At 40.1% G+C, this 8,741-nt stretch overlaps 1 pseudogene; it reads left to right on the top strand.

The window, feature by feature from the left end:
• Positions 1-2,430: 2,430 nt before the first annotated feature.
• LOC101142441 (olfactory receptor 51I2-like) lies at positions 2,431-3,389 on the top strand (annotated as a pseudogene).
• The last annotated feature ends 5,352 nt before the right edge of the window (positions 3,390-8,741 follow it).

Raw genomic sequence — 8,741 nt, 5'->3', positions numbered from 1 at the left:
GAGGAACTCAACCTCTCTCTAGTTTTATTTGTTTTAAAATAATAATATTATTATTATTGTTATAGCTATCTTTTTTAAGAAGATGATAATATCTACCTTGCATGATTGTTTTATAAGCAGAGAGGTATTATGTACAATCAGAAATGTGAAAAGTCTAATATCTGGAACATAACATACTGAATGATTGATCCATTAGTAAATTTATTTGCCCAGCATCAGACAATAACATTAGTAGCATTAGTAGAACAGACTCCACAGAACATTGAAACTAGCCTAAATTTATGTCTTTGATTCATGTTTTAACAGGTGTCTTTGGAAATTCTAACTTTAGGGGAGAACCTCAGGCTCCTTGGGCCTGCAGCTTTGGCCCTCCCGACTAGGAAAGACAATGTTAAGTGATTTAGGGGGAGGCACATTCAAGGACAAAAGACTTTAGGAAGGATATGCTAAGGGGCTGAAGGAAATATTTGTCTGACATTCCTAAATTCTGGGAAATGTTGAGTCAATGGGGTGCAGAAATGATTCTTGTAATTTGCAGCCTGAATTGCAAGGGCATCCAATGACCCAGTCAATATTCTCTGGGCAAGACACAGAAAGACCCCACATCTTTGACAGTTCTTAGTGACCTGGTAAGAATCAAATCATCACTTCATTTACCAAAATATTCCTACTACCTATTTTCATTCTTACCCTGAAACTTTCTCATTGGTTGGACTTGATTACTAGAGAATGTCAGGATTTTGCCCTCAAATCTTACACACACACACACACACACACACACACACACACACGAGGTTTCTTTTGTTTTGTTTTTTGTTTTGTTCTGTTTTGTTCTAGTTTTGTTTTGCTTTGTTTTTGAGACAGAGTTTCACTCTTGTTGCCCAGGCTGGAGTGCAATGGCAGGATCTCAGCTCACTGCAACCTCTGCCTCCCGGGTTTAAGTGATTCTCCTGCCTCAGCCCCCCAAGTAGCTGGGATTACAGGCATGTGCCACCACGCCCAGCTAATATTGTATTTTGAGTAGAGACAGGGTTTCTCCATGTTAGTGAGGCTAGTCTCAAACTCCCAACCTCAGATGAACCGCCCTCCTGGGCCTCCCAAAGTGCTGGTATTATAGGCGTGAGCCACCGCGCCCGGCCACAGTGGAGTGTTAATAGCTGTTTTATGGGGAAGGCTGCAGTTTTCATCTTTCTTTGATAGATTTAAGCATTTCTCTCCACTCACTTTAGTAAAAATGTTTTCCTTCTTTGTATACCTGGCAACGTAATTGTGAGACTCCAATGACATAATTACTGTGAAAGCACTTAGAATACTGCAAAAAATATACTATCAGTGGAATAACAATAAGGACCAGGACAAAAACAACAATGTGATGATGAGAATTATGAGTATTGATAGTGTGTTTTACATCTTAAATAAAATTAGCAAACACTTTCATTTAGTGAAGACACTGTATGTTAAAGTGAAAGCAATATAAACTGTATAGTTAACAGCAACTAAATTCTATAATACAACATATCATCTTTTATTCTTGAAAATGCTAAGGCCAGGTATGGTGGCTCATACCTATAATGCCAGCACTTTCAGAGGCTGGGGTGGGAGAATTGCTTAATCCCAGGAGTTCAAGACCAGACTGGACAACACTGTGATACCCTGTCTCTACAAAAATTTAAAAAATAAATAATTAGCTAGGCATGGTGGCACAGACCTGTAGTCCCACCTACTCAGGAGTCTAAGGCAGGAGGATCGCTTGACCCCAGGAGTTTGAGGCTGCAGTGAGCTATGATCTTGGCACTGCGCTCTAGCCTGAGCAACAAAGCAAGACCCTATCTCAAAAAAGAGGAAAGAAAAGAAAAGTAAAGAAAAGAAAGGAAAAGAAAAGAGAAAGAGAGAGAGAGAGAAAGAGAAAAAGAAAGAGGAAGAGAGGAAGGAGAGGGAGGGAAGGAGGGAGGGAAAGAAAATGCTAAGAGAGTGAATTTTAACTGATCTTCCCCACAAAAATCATAAATGTATGAGGTAATGCTTGTGTTAAATAGCTAGATTTCACCATTCCACAGTGTACATATACTGGAAAACTTCATGTTGTACAGGATAAATACATACATTTTTATGTCAATTTAAAGAAATAAACATGAGAAAAAAACAAATTCTATATCTACCATTATCATTCATGTCTTGCTAAGTAGGGAAGAGTTACACTGTCCCTTAAGACTTGAATTTCATTTGAGGGCGTATTAGTTAATGTCTGCACATTCCTGGAACAGTTAATAATAACAGACCAAGGGCTAGGAACAATGGAAAACAATTAATGAAAAAGCCTACACAGCATAAATAAATGTCTTTCTACTGACAGGCATCCTGTCAATGTCCTCCTATCTACTCAGATTGAAGAACTCACATCTCTCCAGAGCCTTCGGCTGCCTCCCTAGGATGCTCCCTTCCCAGACCTATGTCAACATCTCCTTCTTCCAACCGCCTGCTCTTCTCATGATTGGCATCCCAGGGCTGGAGGCCATTCATGGCTGGCTCGCCATCCCCTTCTCCTCCATGTACACTGTGGCCCTCACTGGGAACTGCCTGATCCTCCTGGCTGTGAAGAGGACCCCCAGCCTGCACCAGCCCATGTGCTACTTCCTGTCCATGCAGGCGCTCCCCAAAGCGGGCCTCACCTTGTCCGCACTGCCCATCACCTTGGCTGTGCTCTGGTTTGACCATCGGCTCACAGGCTTCAATGCCTGCCTGGTCCAGATGTTCTTCCTGCACTCCTCTGTGGTGGAGTCCTCAGTGCTCCTGGCCATATCCTTTGACCACTTTGTGGCCATCTCCAACCCCCTGCACTATGCAGCTGCCCTCATAAATAGTGTCATCATCAGGATTGGGCTGGCCATTGTGGCTCAAGTTACCTTGTGCCTCTTCCTGTGCCATTTCTGGTTAAGCATCTAAATTTCTGCCCTGGTGATAACATCCTATCCCACTCGTTCCGTTTCCACCCTGATGTAATGAGGCGGGCCTGTGCTGACATGATGATCAATATATGCTATGGGCTCTATGTGGTTGTTTCTACAGGGGGCGTAGACTCGCTGCTCATCTTTCTGTCCTATACCTTCATCCTGCACACAGTCATGGGTCTGGCTGCTCCCAGGGAGCGCATCTGGGCCCTCAACACCTGTGTTTCCCACATTCTGGCTGTCTTTATCTTCTTTATTCCAGGTATCACCGTGTCCATGATCCACCATTTTGGGAGGCACCTGCCCCACATTGTACATGCTCTTGTTACCTATGTGTACCTGGTGATGCCTTCTGTGCTCCACTCCATCATTTACAGTATGAAGTCCAAGCCCATCAGGGAGGCCATCCTCAGGATGCTGATGGGGAGAAGCCAAGGCTGATGAAATTACAAAATATTATAGGGCCTGGGTAACATTAAAGAGACTGCTATAGCCTTACAGAAACCTGTTAGACTCAGCTAGCACTGAAAATCCCTAATCTGTGCTAAGATAGTGGGAAGCCCATAAGGCTTATTTATGTTACAAATTTACATTCAGCATTTACTTTGTAAGAAAGTAGTGATGAGGATGAAAGACTGAGAAATAAATGAAATGTGTTCCTTTGTCTCTGAAAGCTCACAAACTTGTGCCAGGAGAAAGGCAAGTAAAGACACAGCCAGACTATAAACCAATAAGTGCCATAATAACGTTCCTCTCAAAAGATTGCTAGAGACTACAAATTGGTCATTGACAGAACATTCGTGGGAAAGTGTGGCAAGCTTCCACAAAGAAGAGAATAATTTTTATTTCACCTTGAAAATCTTAGAATTTTTCTAGGCTAAGTAGGAATTAAATAAGGAAGAGAAAAATCTAGAAAAAAAAGAGCAACGTGAAAAAAAGACTCCACGTTTTGAAAAAGGAAAAGTGTTTGTGAAAAGGTTTGCATTCCTGTACTTCTTTATGTCTCTACGGCTTATGTCTTTATAGGCGTGGCTGCGGCATAGGGTAAGAAGAGGGAATGGTAGGGGATGAAGAAGTAGGTGACCAAATTGTATAGGACTGTGCATACTATGCTAAGTTGTTTGGTTTGTATCTAGTACCTAAAAATCATTATATTTTTACTATAAGTTAGTAGTATAAATTGCAGATTAGAAGTGTGTTGGACATATGAACAAAACTAGAACCAGGAAGACTAATCAGTTTAACCTCTTATGTGGCCTCAGTTTTCCTAGATATCTTTTACACTGCCTGGAACATTCTCATTCCCCCCATGCCTGTGTCTCATTTCAAATAACGTATAAACCTAATTTCTCAGAAAATCCTGTCTCATTAATTCTCCTTTCCAGATTATTCAAGGTACTATGTTTGCTTCCTGCATATATACAATAGTTTGTCATTCAACTAGATGGTAAGCCCCGAGAGGGCCAACGTATACTCAGTGCCTAGTACTGTTGGTGGAATAGCAGATACTCAATAATTATTTTGAAGATTTAATGATAAATTATTTTGAATAGGAGATAAGGCAATGAGTTGTTTAATTTAAGATGTAATTTGGAGATGTTTTCCTCTAGGGAGCTTTTGGTCCTTCAGAGAAAAGAATACATGTAAATAATTGTAAACATTTGTGAGAAGGTTTTCAGCTACGTTGGGTAGACAAACTGGAAGTATAAGAGATGCAATACTACTGACTGACTAAATTAAGTATTCTCTCTTGGTAAAGAAAAGTTCCCTATTTTCTCACCCTAGGAGGTCTCCTGGGCCTTTTTGTTGGAAGTGATGACCTTCACACCTCAGTGATATAAGTACTTTGGCTCCATAAAGGGTTCTTGTTGAAAAAAAGAAATGAAAAAGGGCTTTGGGGCATACAATACTAAGATTTGTTTACATGTGTCTGCTGGAATGCACCTTCTTACAAGGTGAAGTTGTAAGGACATGTGTATCTTTCTCTTCACCTCTGCCACTACCCTTCCTACTACTGAAGAAGGAATTTATGCATTTTACAAGTACAAAGACAACTGAGAAATTTTTACTTTTTCCTTTAAAAGCTAAGTGTAGTGTATCCCCCCCGTAGTCTAAGTTAGAGAAGAATACTGACTGCCTGTTTTTCCTTCTGTGCTCAGCCAGCCTTATCTGTACTCACCAGTTTCACATTCCTTGAGGCTCAGCAAGTTCCTGCTTCACCTCCTTAGCACAGCTGCAGAGTTACAAGGTTGATACAGAAACATGGTTTCCCAAGGATGTAGAACATGTAGTATAGATAAATGTAAAAAACTGATCAACTGCCTTTGTTCTCACTTCTGTAAGTACGCTTCCTGTATCACGTAACTCCTGACCACTGACTGCTTAAAAGGTGGCTCCTTTCTTTGTCCAGGACTCAGACTTTCCTGGACTCTAGTCCTACTGAGCCAGGTGATCACCTTTTAATAAAGTCCTTTCCTGAACTCACTCTGTTGGGTCTCTCCTATCTCTGATTGTCCCACAACACTACGTGTGAGGTCGATTTCACGGGATCTCAGTATGTAGTGTCTGAATTGGGTAATTAGGATTTTACGTTACAGTGTTTAAGAACACAAGCTTAAGAGTCAGGAAAACAAACCTTACTCAGACTCCATCACAACTGTCTCATTCGTATCAGCGATCTGACTTGAAGCATTTTATTCTTCATGTATTAACAAATAGTTCTTGTATTTTTTCTTTAGTGACTCCTGTGAGCCAGACACTCTGTTACATGATGGACAAGAACACAATGCTACCAAAACCAGACTTGATCCTTGTGGAAGGAATACACATTAATTAAATATGTTTACAAAGAAATATAAATTTGCAATAGCATTAAGCAATATCCACTTAGGCTTTTCTTCCACCAGGAGACTGTGCACTCCATGAGGGAAGAATTTAAACCATCTTTTTTCTCCATTGCATTCTCAGTGCTGGGTTCACACTTATTTTAATAGCACTAAGAATGTATTTGGTGACTACATTAGTTTCCCATTGCTGCAGAGAAAAAAAAAGCAGCTTAAAATAATACCCATTTATTAGTTCATATTTTGAAGGTCAGAAGTATGGGTGAGCTTCTTAGCCTTATGAGAAGTATAGCTGGGTTCTCATAAGGCTAAAATTAGTTTCAGCGGACTGGGTTCTAATTTGGGAGCCTTGGGGAAGAAACTGCTTCCACATTCATTTTGGTTATTAACAGAATCCAGTTCCTTGAAGCCGTGCCACTGGGATCACTTTTCCATTGTTCTCCATTGGCCTCTCTCAGCTCCCTAGGCTGCCCACATTCCTTCTCCCGCGCTCCTCCATCATCAAGCCAGCAACAGCACATCACATCCTTGCCATGCTTTGAATATCTCTGATTTCTTCTGTCACCAGCTAGAGAAATGTCTTGTTTTTAAGGTCTCATGTGATTAGATCAGGCCCACGAGGCTGTAGTCTCCCTATATGAAGATCCAGTTGTGCAATACAGCATATAACACAATCCCAGAAGTGATATCTCATAATATTCAAAGGTTCTGGGAACCAGAGCAGGACATTTCTGTAGGGCCATTTTAGAATTCTGCCTATGAAAATGACTAAATAAGTGAATTAAGAATAGATGGTTCTGGCCATGTGCGGTGGCTCACACCTGTAATCCCAGCATTTTGGGAAACCGAGGCAGATGGATCACGTGAGCTCAAGAGTTCAAGACTAGGCTGGAGAACATGGTGAAACCCTGTCTCGACTAAAAATAGAAAAAATTAGCCGGGCGTGGTGGCAGGCACCTGTAATCCCAGTTACTGGGGAGCCTGAGGCAGGAGAATTGCTTGAATCCAGGAGGTGGAGGTTGCAGTGAGCCGAGATCACGCCATTGCACTCCAGCCTGGGCGACAGAGCGAGACTGCATCTCAAAAAAACAAACAAACAAAAAAGAATAGATGGTTCTATAAAAGTATACAATAAGGGTATCTTACCTGCCCTAAGGTGTAAGGAATGACTTTTCTCAAGAAATGATAATTAAGGGGAGGTCTGAATGTTAAAAAAAAATAACAATAACTGGGAAAGAATATTTAGGGGAAGGAGTATTAGGCATAAAAAACCATGTCTCCAAAGAGCTTGTAGAAGGAGGAAGTATGGTGAAATCAAGGAATGAAACAAAAGGCAGTGGGACTGGAAGTCAGTGAGCAAGGAGCCGGTGGTTGAAGAGAAGACTGAAAATAGAAATGGGCTCAACCAAAAAGATGGGAAATATTAAGAGTATTTTAAGCAGAGGAGAGAGTGGTTTTGACATGAGCACATTTGCCTTTGGAAAGATGGTTTTACACTGTGTTGCAGAGAATAGATTGAATTAAAGCTATAATGCATGCAAATTTACCACTTATAAGGCTATCGAAATAGTCCAGATGAATTTATTGTGGCTTGGACTAGGGGAGTAGTGGTACAAATAAAGAGAAATATGGGATCAAAGTTATAAAAGCAGTAGAAATTATATAACTTTATTTGGAATTAAATATGAAGGTTAAGAGAAGAAAAAGAAAAGGCCAAGTTTCACTCCTAGGTTTGAGGCTTGCATATCAGAATAAGCGGTGGTGAGATTAACTGATATATATGAAACATGAATGATGAATATAATTGCATAAAGAACATCATGAGTTTGATTTTTGGACACTTTGAGCTTGAAGCATCCAAATGGCTGGGTTACACAGGCCATTGGAGCTATATGCCTAGAGCTCCAGACTAACCCGATAGTCTAGTCAAAAGATACAAATTATGTCACTGATATACAAATGGCAAAGTGAGTGGTGTGTGTGTGTGTGTGTGTGTGTGTGTGTGTGTGTGTGTGTGTGTGTGTGTGAATGCATAGGAATTAGAGGCCATTAACTCAAATTTTATAGACCAGCAACAAATACAAGTATTAATCGTGTAGGAATTAGAGGCCTGATTAGAGGCCCTTTTACACCATATTCTCTCACCAAGCAGAGTAGAATGTATGTGCAAAGAAACTGAGAAGTATGCAGAGATATAAGAAGAAAACCATGAGTGTGATGCCACAAAGGGCAAAGGAAGAAAATGTATCAAGAAAGAGAGTGGTCAACCGTGTTAAATGTTGTTGAGAAATCAGGGAAGATAAAAACTAAAACCTCAGACACACAGAGGTTCCTGATGATGTATAGTAAAAGTTCTTTGGTAGTTTGACCAAGGCCAAAACTAAACTGGAATAATGGAAGAGTTATATGAGAGATGTGTAAGTGAAGGTAAGTTACAGATAACTTCTCTAAGAGATTTGGCTATTAACGGGAAGAGACAGAAGGAATATGAGTTCAGACAGATTTATACTGGTTGTTGTCATTGTTGCTTTTAATATGGAAAGGGACTTGAACATGATAAATGCTAGGAATGATTCATTTGAGAGAGTGAGGTTGAATATCTATGAGGGAGAAGAGACAATAATGTAAGTTTCCTAAGTAGTTGGGATGGAAGTGATCCAAAGCAAATTAATAGAAACCTGTATGAGACACAGCTTGATGTCATAATGATTAATAAGGACTTTGTGATACTTATGCTAGCATAAGGAAATATTTCCTCCTTTGATAAATTTATACCTCTTATGTAGGTATAAATATACCTCTTATGTAAGCATACAGGATGAAGAGCAGACTTTTCTGAGCCCTTCAGTTTTCAGTTATTATTTCCTTTAGTTTTCAATCTATTTATTCAACAACTATGAAATTAGTGTTTTATTTACAAGGCTAGAATGCTTTAAGAACAACAAAATCA

This window comes from Gorilla gorilla, chromosome 9 (genome assembly GCF_029281585.2).
Source record: "Gorilla gorilla gorilla isolate KB3781 chromosome 9, NHGRI_mGorGor1-v2.1_pri, whole genome shotgun sequence".
NCBI lineage: Eukaryota > Metazoa > Chordata > Mammalia > Primates > Hominidae > Gorilla > Gorilla gorilla.
This window is presented reverse-complemented; position numbering and strand designations above follow the sequence as displayed.